General features: G+C 37.0%; 2 pseudogenes across 1 annotated transcript; both read right to left on the bottom strand.

Annotated features, from left to right (window-relative positions):
• Nucleotides 1-5,473: 5,473 nt before the first annotated feature.
• LOC112626998 lies at nucleotides 5,474-9,540 on the bottom strand (annotated as a pseudogene).
• LOC112626453 lies at nucleotides 8,798-10,195 on the bottom strand (annotated as a pseudogene). Its single transcript, XR_003119892.1, has one exon. The product of XR_003119892.1 is annotated as a U6 snRNA-associated Sm-like protein LSm5 pseudogene (transcript).
• Between the last annotated feature and the right edge of the window lie 4,229 nt (nucleotides 10,196-14,424).

Genomic DNA, 14,424 nt, shown 5'->3' with positions numbered 1-14,424 from the left:
GTATTGTGACTTGTTTTGGAAATCGTGGTGGCCCTCCAGGGAGCTAATGAATCTTTAATTATTTAGAGGTTCACATGAGACCCCTTACAGATATAAGCACATTAGCTCTGTAGCTAAGGGAACATTTAAAAACAGTAACATGAAATGTGTCAGACACACAGGAAAGATGAAGAAACAAGTAGAAGCTAATGCAAACAGAGGAACTGCCAGCTGTCTGTGGCACTCTGTAGCTCTCTCTGTCAGTATTTGGTTGGCAATGTAGACATAGTGAATGACTGCAATTACATATGTTAGGCTCATTCAGAAATGCGGGAACCTTTTAAATTTTCATGTAGAAGCCTGACAAGCAAACTATGTCTAGGATATACTTTGATAACTTTGAGTTGAGAGCCAAATTTTTTGAAGGTAAACCATCTTCCTGTTTTAAAGTAGTGTTTAAAATTATAAAAATATTAATACATCTGTAATATAAAATATTTAGATACAAATACTACAAATGCAAATGATTTTTTTTTTTCACTTCTGCATCCATCTTTTCTCTTCTCCCTTTAGGGAAAACACTTTTGTGTAAAGGCCTCCAAAATATATGTAGAGGTATGTGTCTGTTAAAAACATGTATACATATAATGCATAACCAAACAAATGAAATATCCTAAACATATGGACCTGAAAATTGCTTATTAAATTTGGACTGAACATATAGGCATAAATGTGGTTCAGAACTGTCCAGTTGAAGCAACTTCACTTTGTTAGGTCAACAAAAGTTGGGGACACTAAGATCTACTCCTCTGATTTTGTTCTATCATTATCTTAATGGAAATGTTTACTGAAATGGAAATACATGTAGTGGACATCGTGGTGGTATCTCAAGCATTCAGTGTTCCCTGCTCTCACACACACCTAATCAAACAATGAATTTCTCAGCTTCACAATGTTTAAGTGACATGAGTCCCATGCCCAATTCTTGGTCATTGTAATTGGTGCATGAAGGAGCATTCTGCTAATCAAATCAGAATGAAGTACAACTTTTTCATTCCATGATTGAAGAGGGAAATGCTTTTCTTCCCAAATGCAGCAGAGGAAACATGAGGTACCAGGATTGGAAGTTGTCTACTCAAGACATGATATTTCAAGCCATAGAATAAAACTGAGACCTAATTTCTTAGTCTTTTCAGATTGTTATACCCAAATATCACAGCCTGGGTGGTTTATGAACAACATAAATTTATTTCTTACAGTTCTAGATGCCAGGAAGTCCAAGATCAAGGTGTCAACAGATTCAGGGTCCAGTGAGGACTCTTTTCCTGGTTCATAGCTGTCTTTTTGCTGTGTCCTCACATGGTGGAAGGGGCAAGGAAGTTCTCTGAGGTCTCTTTTATAAGGGCACTAATCCCATTCATGAGGGCTCTGTCCTCATGACCTAATCATCCCCCGAAGACCCACTGCCAAATATCATCACACTAGCGAATAGATTTAAACATACAAATTTTGGGGGGATACAAACATTCAATCTATACCACTTAAAGTAGAGTGAAGAAACAGGGGGGACAAGAAGCATTTATTTTGTGTCATTATCAAACTTCTACATTAAACTATCTTGAGCCTATACTATTGTTCAAAATCTCTTTATTATATGACCCAGTTTGAATTTTACTTTTTATTGTTTGCAACCAAAATTAACCTAATACATTAAAATGTACTATAATGTTAAGTCATAATTCGTCTGTACTAGTAGTATTTGCTAGAGTGTTTAGGGGAATATTTGCTTGTTAACTTTTTAATAAATATAACATGCCATGTTCAAATACATTTGGAAAATACTGAGCATTTCATACTTTTAGAGACTCAAAACAGGCAGCACATTTTTAAAAAATAAAAATAAAACCAAATAGCATTGCATTTGGAGAATGGTATAAAAAAAGATAATCTGATAAACTGGAGTTATCAGAACTCAGTGGATACTATGTGTTAGACACTATTATAAGCCATTAAACATTTTACAAGCTTGATACCTGAGTTAAAAATTAATAACCCAAAGACTTATTGGAAGAGAAGAGTTGACACATTTTTATTATATTAATGACATAAAAATATCATAAAAATTAACCTCATTATATACAACAAATGAATGAACATAAATAATATTAAATAACTATTAGAAAGTCTCTCTGATTAAGCACAGAAATAGGCAGTGCTTTTGACCAATAAATGGAGGACATACATTATTTTCAAATACCAAAAAAAAAAAGATTCTAAATGTAAAGGTTTTAGGCCCAAAATATGTTAGTCAATTCATGACAGCAGAAATTCAGCAGGTCATATTTTTGGGGTAATGTAAATGACAATAGAAATCATGGACAAAAGTGTAACAAACAAATAATATCTAGGCAGGTGGAAATTTTGTTAAGATCTGTTAAATTAACTTCTGGACTAGAGCAAAAATTCAAACTAAAATTCCTCAGGGAGTCAGGAAGGGTCAAATGGAGAAGCAGGGGGATTGAGGCAAAAACTCTAAATTATACCAATATTATCTCTCTTTTTTTTTTTTTTTTTTTTTTTGAGACAGGATCTTGCTCTGTTACCCAGGCTGGAGGGCAGTGGTGTGATCATAGTTCACCGCAACTGTGACCTTCTAGGCTCAAGGGATCCTGCCACCTCAGCCTCCTGAGTATCTGGGACTACAGACCCTCACCACCACCACACCTGTCTAATTTATTTATTTATTGTAGAGATGAGGTCTCATTTTGTTGCCCAGGCTGTCCAGTATTATCTTAATGTTATAGAAAAAAAGTAATTCTGGCCATATGTAGGTATTATTGTTTGCAGTGGAATATCATTTCAGAAATTTGTGCCAAACATAAAATTAGTTTTCTAGTAGTAAAAAGTAATTAAACTCTATAAATTATTATTACCCCTAGTATACTGGGAAATGGGCACATGTTCCAAATGGAAAAACTTGGGATGTCTAATGAGATGCTGTTTTCTGTTGCAGAAAATCTATGTAAAATGTTATTCCTCACGTGTACACTATTGATATTTGAGACAGCACATATTAACACTTCAAGGAGTAAAATGAATGTGTTGATTATATCCACAGTTTTCATATTTATTAATTATATGTTTCTTTTTTAATGTAATGCCTATTGAAAAACTGTAAATGGTTGTTTCTTAAAATTGAAAAATACTGCCTAAGATTTTTCTATATATTTCCATATTTCACTTTTCCTGTGAGGTTAGAATGAACACTTTTAGCTAAGACATTTAGGCCTCCAAATCCTAAACCTTTTAGAATGTTAGTTTATTACTTGGTTTTTACCTAAATTATTTTCTGCTGATTCAAGAACCTGAGGTCTATCCAGTTACATTTTTATTTTTTTATTTTTGTTTTTATTTTTTGAAACAAAGTCTCACTCTGTTGCCAAGGCTGGAGTGCAGTGGCATGCTCTCGGCTTACTGCAACCTCTGCCTCCCGGGTTCAAGTGATTCTCCTACCTTAGCCTCCAGAGTAGCTGGGATTACAGGCGCATACCACCACGCCCAGCTAATTTTTGCATTTTTGGTGGAGATGGGGTTTCACTATGTTGGCCAGGCTGGTCTCAAACTCCTAACTTCAGGTGATCTGCCCACCTCAGCATCCCAAAATGCTGGGATTATAGGTGTGAGCCATCATGCCCGGCTGTATCCAGTTACATTTTTAAGACCAGCCAGGCTTAATATATCTTTGTTCTTTAGCTCAATTCAATTTGTTGAATTTTGTCCATTGTACTTCATGTGACACAGAATATATCTTAATTTAAAAAGACATATGTTTGTTGAGCTATCTGTTACGTTTGTATATCTCGAAATTTTAAGAATATAAACCACAGAAGCCAATTATGGCTGACATTAACAATAAATAGGTTTATCACAGAAATAGTGGGGAGCTTGTAGAACTGTTGAGAAGGCTAGAAAGCCAGATCAAAGCTAGGCAGCCAGGAAATGTACCCCAAACCATGCTGTAGAACTCATCCAGGGAGGAAACCACTGTCACCACCAGTAAGAAGTAATGCTGAAGCTGCAGAGAGCAGCAATTGCAGCAATTGCTCAATCCTAGACTAACTGGGAAGCCACCAGCTCCACTCCCACTTGTTCGCTGTGCAACAGATATTGTAGCAGCTGCTACATGGCCTCCACCAGAAACAAGAACAAGCATCACTGAATCTGCTTCTTTTTTTATTAATTCTGAAGTCAAAATTCAGCACTGGCAAACAGATTGGCAAAACCTAAATCATATGCTTATACCTTAGCTGCAAAGGAGGCTGAGAAAGCAAGCATTTGGCATTTTAGCTTCTAAAACAGGAAGTGGTTTCTTGTTTCCGTCAAAACTGATAGGCTGAGGAATTCCTCAAACACAGAAACAACATCAAATAATAAATATTCATGCTTTAACTTGCTCAATATCAATATAAACTTTCTCTTTTGAAAGTAAACACAAAGACCCAGGATTCCTTATAACAGAGTGCAACTATTTCTCTAGTAATTGAACATGTACCTACAATCTCTTGAACAATGAAACAATAAAAATTCTCCACCACAGCATGTACTCTGAGTCTAAGAATTCTGGGTGATGTCCATTCCTCTACGAAGTTCTTCAGTATACTCTCTTGACATTCTGCCATATATCATTTAAAAATTAAGTTAATCACCCTCAATAAGCCCTGTTTTAAAAAGAGGGATAAATGAAGAGGAAAGAAGGAAACTTGTTAAGATACATAAGTATGCACAAGACAATACAAGAGAAACAACGTGTTTGGATGTCAAGGCTCTCCTTTCTACAAGTGGCCACCAGGTCACTGTTGGCATCTATGGCCATATGCCCTCAGCTAACACCTCTGCTAGTCAGGGTTTTACCTTGTGAGATGACCTAATATTCATTCCTGACAGAAAAATGTCCTCGATAATCTATTTGTGTGAGCATGCCATGGTCATTGTTAATTTCTTTCATTTTAAAAAAATAGACTCTATTTTTTGAGCAGTTTTAGCTTTGTGGAAAGATCGAGCAGAAAGTACAGAGTTCTCACCTTTATCCCACCCCCAGTTTACATTAGGGTTCATTCTTTGTGTGGTACAGGTCTATGAGTTTCGCAAAATGCATAATGTCAAGTACCCATCATTACATTATTACCAAAGTATTTTCAATCCCCTAAAAATCACCTATTTCAGAACTATTTATCTCCCTACCCATCCCCAAACCCCTGGCAACCACTGATCTTTTGTTGTTGTTGTTGTTACTTAGTTTTTATTTCATAATCATAAACTTAGCTCTGCAATCCAGCTAGGCATGGAAGGGAACAAGGAAAACGTGGAACCCAATGGGAACTGCAGCGAGAGCACAAAAATTCTAGGATACTGCACGCAAATGTGGTGGAGGGGTGCTCTCCTGAGCTACAGAAGGAACGATCTGGTGGTTAAAATAAAACACAAGTCAAACTCATTAGAATTGTCCACAGTCAGCAATGGTGATCTTCTTGCTGGTCTTGCCATTCCTGGATCCAAAGTGCTCCATGGCTTCCACAATGTTCATGCCTCCTTTCACCTTGCCAAAGGCCACATGCTTGCGTCCAACCACTCAGTCTTGGCAGTGCAGATGAAAAACTGGGAACCATCTGTGTTGGGTCCAGCATTTGCCATGTACAAGATGGCAGAACCTGTATGCTTTAGGATGAGGTTCTCATCATCAAATTTCTCCCCATAGATGGACTTGCCACCAGTGCCATTATGGCATGTGAAGTCACCACCCTGACACATAAACCCTGGAATAATTCTATGAAAGCAGGAACCCTTATAACCAAATCTTTTCTCTCCAGTGCTCAGAGCACGAAAGTTTTCTGCTGTCTTTGGAATCTTGTCTGCAAACAGCTTGAAGGAGACGCGGCCCAAGGGCTTGCGTTGATGGTGATGTCGAATAACACGATGGGGTGGACCATGGCTGACAGTACAGGACTCCCAGTGGTGGCGGCATCTGCAAAGATAACCACTGATCTTTTTACTGTCTTTATAGTTTTGCCTTTTCCAGAATGTCATATAGTTGAAATCACAGTATGTACCCTTTTCAGACTGGCTTCTTTTACTTAGCAAAATGTATTTGTCTTTTCTGTGTCTTTTTGTGGCTTGACAGTTTTTTCCTCTTATCACCGAATAATATTCCACTCTATGAATATACCAGTTTTAAGGTCAAAATTTACTACCCATGCAACAGTGTAGCCGCATTTTAAATTTTAAATTTTAAATTTTTGACTGTTCGTCTAAAGGTCTCATGTATCCTTAAAGGCCAGATAGAAGTCTCTCATCATCTAATGAAGGATGGATCATAAAATGGAATACTGCTAAGAATCTCCCCTTGGGTATTAATTCTGCAAAAACCCAGAATCTCAGAGACAAGAGACAAGTATTTGGAGTGGATCATTAGATGTAATGAAAAAAGAAGTCACTTCAACATTCATAACAAAGATCAAAGATTGTTGTATTTTTTATATTGGAGACACCAGACAAGCTTATACTTAGTTACTAGCTCAGAAGATACACCACCACATCCTCTAGCATGAGTACAACCTTTTAAGCCATTGTTTCCAGCTGGCACTGTGATTGAGTCTTTAATAAAATATTCACCATTCTATAATAATAATTTTGGTCAGTGATAGGATACATGGTGGACCGGGTAAATCCAAGAAATACTACTCATTTGTTATACAACAAACTCTTTGAATACAAGCAATGTAGAACAGGATATTATGGCAGTATGTACAAAGCACTCAATGTACCAATGGAGAGTGGTGATCAGAGAAACATGATGTCAGGTAAAGCAAATGTAATTCAAGGATAAATGTAGATTCCATATACAAAATTCCCTGTTGCCTTTATCATAGGGGAGCACCAGTAAAATCAATGAGTCTGACAAAAGGTGACTGTTTATTCACCCAGGATATGTTATTGTGTGCTTAGCCTTGGTCCTTGTTGCTTGTATGTTGGACACCCAATAGTCTTGACAGCTAAATGGGCTTTGGTAAGGGACAGTGATAAAGTTCAACATGTTGCTAAACCTATGTGTATTCTCTACTACTAGCACCAATGTTGCTGTTTATTAGCCTTCTGAGCAAGCAATGTAGTGCCTGGTTAAAGAGGTTGTTTCATACCCTCATATCTATTTGATAACCTTCCTGATGATAGTTTGGTGAGCATTCATATTAAGCACAAATATTCTTACACTTTGGCTCATTTTCTGTGGTTCATGTATGTATTTTTTCCCCAAAACTCATTGTCACCAGTCCTACAATCTGTCCTTCCACGTTCCTAATAATCTTTTTTTTTTTTAAGGGAGTTTTGCTCTGTTGCCCAGGCTGGAGTGCAGTGGCGCAATTTTGGCTCGCTGTAACTTCTGCCTCCCGGATTCAAGAGATTCTCCTGCTTCAGCCTCCCAAGTAGCTGGGACTACTGGCGCACACCACCACACCTGGCTAATTTTCATATTTTTGGTAGAGATGGAATTTCACCATGTTAGCCAGGCTGGTTTCGAACTCCTGACTTCAGGCGATCCACCTGTCTTGTCCTCCCAAAGTTCTGGGATTACAGGTGTGAGCCACCAGGCCTAGCCCCGAGTCCCTAATTATCTAGACAACTTATTAGCTGCCACATATAAATCAATAACATCTCTTCTTCTAGACATCATGGACAACCAATTACATAGGCTGAATTTCTTTTAAAATTGCATTCACGTAGGTTATAATGCATAAGCAATCTACTTTTGGCTGTTACCGTGATGTTGTACAGTAACTTCTGTAAATCAGGCTGAATTTTTCCCTCACTAATCAACTGGCCATAGAGAACTTCCCATGAAGACATTGGTATAGATTCTATTATTCCTTCCTGCTGATGAAGCAGGATAGTTAATTGGAAAACACTTATTTCATGATAAGCAGCTCAGTGGTCATTTTTTTTTTTTCCCCATTGGTAGGACTTCAGTTTCTACAATGGTCCAGGATCAATCAAGAGTTGTTTAAAGAAAACATTTATTTTGTAAAAGAAAGAAGCATTTTCTTCCAAATCCTAAGAACCATAGTAGTGGTGTGTCAGGTTCTATTGCATCTGGATATAAAAACAAAGGGGCACAATATTCCTGACCAGTTGGAAATTATTATCTTGATCTCAATCCCATCAAAAGGTGGCAGCATGACAAGTCATAAAGTAAAAGGACCAGGTGATAAAATGAGGTCTCCAAAATCCAAAGCATCAAAGTTCTCGATTAGTGGTCAGGGCTGCAAAGTGCCATAATTTTTCACTTTGGAAGGCATATCTTGACCCTTCAAGGAAGGTGTGTCCCAGACATTAGCAAAAATAATATATTTTATTTATATTTCTAACAAAGTATGTTAGAAGATTACCCGGCAAGCAAGGGTAACCATAAGATTTTAAATCAAAGAGAATATCAATAGAAATGATCATAATAAAAATTAACATAATGTAACTCTAATGCAAGAAAACGAATTACTCAGCGTGAAGCTAATAACGAGAGAACTATTGGAAAATTCATATTGACAAGTCCATATATTATGATGCATAATTAATCATGTTAGATTATCCTAGTTAAGATGTGCTTGGTTGAAAGAAATAGAAAACCTTACTAACATAGTGACATAACATAGTGATATTTGATTTTCACTCAACAAGAAGTCTTAAGACAGTTGGTCCCAAGAGTTTGCTTGGTATCTCGGTAGTGTCTTGAAAACCTAGTTTCTTTTCATTCTTCTTTTTTTTTTTAATCTTACACATTTTTGAGTTTATTCTAGAAAAATAAAAATGTATAAAGATCTAGTTAGACTACTGTGGTCAGTAAGAATAAGCTAAATAATTTATAGTAAATTCATTTGATATTATGTATACATTAATGCTGAAATATTTGACACAGAAAGATATTCACCATTTAAATTCAAAAAGCAACTTAAGTGGAGGGTAAAAACAGTATAATCAGGATAAGCAAGTAAAATAAAATGTGTACTGAGAGTAGACTGAGAAAGTCTACGAAGATATACAGCAAAGCATGATCAACCTTCTCCTTTTTGCTTACCTATAATTCTACAATGTGTGTATATTACCTGTTTGCTTTTAATAGTTCTTTGACTTAATTTATAGAGTTCTATGCTCTTATTATCAGTTCCTTGATTTTACCTGAGTCCTAGAGTTCTTAGCTGTTTTTAGTATCCTTTACTTTAAAGCTCTGTCTCCACTAATTTCCTGGCAATTCAGTAATAATTACATTAAGGTAATAACCCTCTGAACCAATTTTATAAGCAAATAGATAAAATTTATATCTTTATTCCAATAGATAATTCCTGCATTTCTACAATGTGCATATATTACCTGTATATTGTTTGTTTTCAATAGGAGTTCATGGAATTTGAAATCAGTAGAAAAATCCTCATTACAAAACAACAGCATTTTAATTGAATTTTCTAAGTGATCATTTCCAGTTGTTTAAATGCACCTGTTCAAATCAAAGTTCATCATTTTGTTTGGAACAACTTTTGTTTGAGAATCAAATGGTCATGTAATTGAGAAAGCAAATAAGCATATAATGACAGAAAAGTAAGTGGCAAAATAATCACAATCTTTGTTCCACGGGCTACTGCAGTACAATAAATAAAATGATAGTTAACCAAAAACACCTTTATTTTCGTCTTCAAAGAAGAAGTTCTTTTCTTCTTTTTCCAGGATAATCATGATTAACTTACAAAAATGGGTACACATCTTCAAAGCACTTCCCTTTAACGGGAAACTTAGCTTTATGGGATTTAAACATTAGAAGGTGGGGAAAAAAATTCCATTTTCTTGTCGTTAAAAGACAAAACAGAATCTAGCGTAAGTCAAGGAACTCATTCACACTTCAGGTCCTTCTCCTCTAGGAACCAGCATTGTTATATTATTTCCATTTAGCAAAATCTGATCTAATTTAGTAATCCTTCTTCCTTCTGGTGTGATTTCAAACTCAGTGACATCTTGCAGTACCATATTGACAAAGTCATCAAATCCTAGAAGAGTACCAACAATTTCTTTATCACTCTTCATCACAATGTGAATTCTTGATCCTATACATTTGTCCACAAACTCTAACGATAGCAGCTGTGACGGGTTGGTAGTAGCGTCAGCCGCCATGGCTATGCCGGAAGTGCTTTTTTCATTCTTAAACTCTGCCTTCCTCAAGGTGCTCAATTTCATCATGAGGCCCAGTTATTTGTAAATAGCTGCTACAGCTCTAGATAAGCCCACATTTATTTAAAATTTTCCAAACTAGAAAGGTAGAGAAAGGACAAAAAATCCTTCTCTGATATAGCCTTCTTTTTTCTTAGGGGTAAAATCTTTCCCATAAGTTCTCAACATATTTTCTCTTATATCTCAGAGGTCAAATTTAGATCATAGATCTGCCTCTAAAACAATCGCAAGCAAAGGGGAAATAATATTACATGATAAGCTCAGACCCCTTTATGATTCATCAGTTAAGACTCAGGTTCTAGACATTAACAGCGATCTGTTATCAAGGAGGAGTGGGAAATAGCCATTGGATAGGCAGCAAGAGATTTTGCCTCAATCATATTTTTTTGTGAATACAATTTTACTGATAATTAAGAGTAGGAAGGGTTCATTCTGTTCCCTAGCTCTGTAATCTATTTAATGATTTTCATGATATAATCTGAAATCTCACTAGGATCTTTTCTAAAAAATTAAACTGATTGATGACAAATTAGTTTTTGTTTGTTTGCTTTTTGTTTTGTTTTTTCAAGACGAGATCTCACTCTGTCACCTGCCAGCATGCCCGTCTACTTTTTGTATTGTTTTTAGTAGACATGGGGTTTCACCATGTTAGCCAGGCTGGTCTCAATCTCCTGACCTCAAGTGATCTGCCCACCTCGGCCTCCCAAAGTGCTGGGATTACAGGCATGAACCAACACATGCCACCAACGAGATAGTTTTTAATAGAGCTACTATGAGCTATTCTATTAATTGCTCTCAAATGTTGCAGAGATAGGCAAAAGATAAGCTTGAACTGGTCAGGAAATTGAGTATATGAGACAGGTTATAATGCCATGTGGCCAGGCGTGGTGGCTCATGTCTGTAATCCCAGCACTTAGGGAAACTGAGGTGGGCAGATCATGAGGTCAGGAGTTCAAGACCAGCCTGGCCAATATGGTGAAACCCCGTTTCTACTAAAAATACAAAAATTAGTGGGGCATGGTGGTGCCCACCTGTAGTCCCAGCTACTTGGGAGCCTGAGGCAGCAGAATTGCTTGAACCCTGAAGGCAGAGGTTGCAGTAAGCTGAGATGGTGCCACTGCATCCTGCCTGGGCAACACAGCAAGACTGTCTCTTACCAAAAAAAAAAAAAAAATTTTTTTTTAAAGGTCATGATAAACACCTTTGTTAGCCTCTGATCTTATAATAATTATCACACACACACAAACCAAACACCACACATAGAGGACACAGTAAAAGATTAAAGGACACAGCTAAAACTACATTGGTATTATTACTTCCCAAAGTTCTAAAATTATGAGAAGGGACTATTGAATCTTTAAAAAATATTGATTATCCAACACTTTGTAATAACCAGTGTAATTTCATTGAAGGCTACTGAACATGGACATATTCCTATAATTTTTCTGTTATGGTGTCTGATTTGTGAAAGGAACAAAATTAAACACAGTTCCTTGGCATTTTTTCCCTCTTTCACTCTACTCATTGGCATATGTGCTATGTATGTTTATTGTAAAATAGGAATAAGATTCAGAGGTCAAGAACCAAAGTGAGTCAGAGTAGGAAAAGCCACACTTAAGTGGAACAGAAGGGCAGAGGTTGTCAAATCCCAAAATTAAAGGGTAAATTTAAACACAAGTAGAAATGGTTCAAAAGCTAAGGGGATCCTCATAGTTCATGAAAAGCAAGTATTCACACAGGTAGCAGACTCTAATCTGCTGCAAGCTGATGTGCTATTCTCTTTGTGTTATTTATATCCCTCAGAACACCTCAAAGTTCCCAAGAGCAGCCAGTATTTAACTCTAAACTATATCATATATATGATATATTTATTATATATATGATATATATTTATTATTATTATTATTATTTCGAGACAGAGTTTTGCTCTTGTTGCCCAGGCTGGAGTACAATGGCTCTATCTCGGCTCACCACAACCTCTGCGTCCCGGATTCAAGTGATTCTCCTGCCTCAGCCTCTTGAGTAGCTGGGATTACAAGCATGCGCTACCATGCAGGTTAATTTTGTATTTTTAATAGAGATGGGGTTTCTCCATGTTGGTCAGGCTGGTCTTGAACTCCTGTTCTCAGGTGATCCGCCTGCTTTGGCCTCCCAAAGTGCTGGGATTATAGGTGTGAGCCAATGTGCCCAGGCAACTGTATCATATTTCAATTGTGTGGTGATAACCCTCATCAAAAGAAGTATTCATTACGGTCAGTGTACTCTGCTTATTTACCACTGAAGCTTAACACAAAATTGTTGAAATAAACATGCATATTGAAGTACTCAGCTAGCTTTTGAGGCAATACAGGTTTCTAGATTTACTCATTTTTTGAACTGTACACACATGTTCATGTGTGTCATGATAAACCCATGTGTGTGCATATCTTTATTAAATATTATATTTCTTTTTTACTTTTGTTATTATTATTGAGAAAGGGTCTCACTCTCTCACCCAGGCTGGAGTGCAGTGGCACAATCTCAGCTGACTTCAGCCTTGTTCTCCCAAAGCCCTAGATCCTGTAACATAACAGAATATGTATGTTTCTGCTTTGTGCAATATTGAAGCAGGAATACTAGATAGAACTGTCATCTTTTCCTATTGCATTTATTTTGGTGTGGAAAAATATAATAATTGGCTTCAGTCACTAAGTCTGTTTCATTCAAGAATATTTAAATATAATCCAAAACATCTTAAGTACATTTTGTGATACAAAAGGATCGTATCTTCTATTTGGAAATATAAAATCCCAGGGTCCCACAGTTTAAGTATACTTTCCAGGGGTATGTATAAAACAAGAATCCCACTTCACAAAGTTAATAGAAAAAATTTATACTAATTGTATAATTAGAAGGAGAGGCTACTGATGGAGGATAAAGTGGAAATTTTCACATACTGCTAATTACATTTTAATGAAGTAAGAAAAAAATTGGAAATAGTATCCTATAAAACTTCTGAAATGAAATTATAGTTTGTCTCTGTCTCTCTCTCTCTTTTTTTTTATTTCTTGAGATAGAGTTTCACTCTTGTTGCCCAGGCTGGAGTGCAATGGCACTATCTCAGCACAATGCAACCTTCACCTCTCGGGTTTAAGTGATTCTTTTGCCTCAGACTCCCGAGTAGCTGGGATTACAGGCATGCACCACCACGCCCAGCTATTTTTTTGTGTGTTTTTAGGGACCCACCATGCCTGGCTGTCTCCTTTTTTTAGAATTAGGAGAATGGATTTTTTCAACGCTAAACTGACTCTGTACTATGTTTTCAAGAAAGCAATATGGTGAAATGAAAGAGGCAGGATAGCATCTTTTGTTAGCTGGCATCTAGTTCTTTAAGTTCCATGAGTCTATTGTGTCCTCTCTACATCTCAAAAAGAAGAGAGAAGAAACCTGTATCTAATTAATGAAGCAGTTTCATTCAGCAAATGTAATTGTACCGCAGGCACATCTCAAATGAAAAATCTTGATCTTGGCTGTCATCTTCATTTTAAACTGGGACTGAATAACCGGTTTTGCCTCTCAAAATAATAGCCAGTGTCTCTTTCTCATTAAAAAATATGATCTTTTGCTTGATTACCTAATTATGTCACCTGCACCTTACATGAGGCAGATAGAAGAGTCTTCCAGTCTGCCTGAGCAGATCTACCAAAGTAGACTGCACGTACAAATTACCTGGGGATCCTGATAAACTGCAGATTCTGAGTCTGCTTTTGAACAAGCCCTCAAGTCAAGCTGATGGTATTGGTCCCAGAATCCCTCATTGTGTAGCAAAGTATTAGAATCAAAAAGTGGGCAAGTATAAGGCTGGGCCCGGTGGCTCACGCCTGTAATCCCAGCACTTTGGGAGGCCAAGGCGGGTGGATCACCTGAGGTCAGGAATTCGAGACCAGCCTGGCCAACATGGTGAAACCCTGCCTCTACTAAAAATACAAAAAATTAGCCAGGTGTGGTGGCATGCACCTGTAATCCCAGCTACTCAGAAGGCTGAGGCAGAAGAATTGCTTCAACCTGGGAGGCAGATGTTGCAGTGAGCCAAGATCAAGCCACTGTACTCCAGCCTGGGTTCCAGCATGGGCAACAAGAGCGAAACTCCATTTAAAAAAAAAAAAAAAGGGCAAGTATAAACACGGAAATATGGACAATTGT

The sequence above is a fragment of the Theropithecus gelada genome, chromosome 6 (assembly GCF_003255815.1).
Source record: "Theropithecus gelada isolate Dixy chromosome 6, Tgel_1.0, whole genome shotgun sequence".
Lineage (NCBI taxonomy): Eukaryota > Metazoa > Chordata > Mammalia > Primates > Cercopithecidae > Theropithecus > Theropithecus gelada.
Note: the sequence above shows the minus strand (reverse complement) of the source record. Positions and strands in the feature narration are given on the sequence as shown.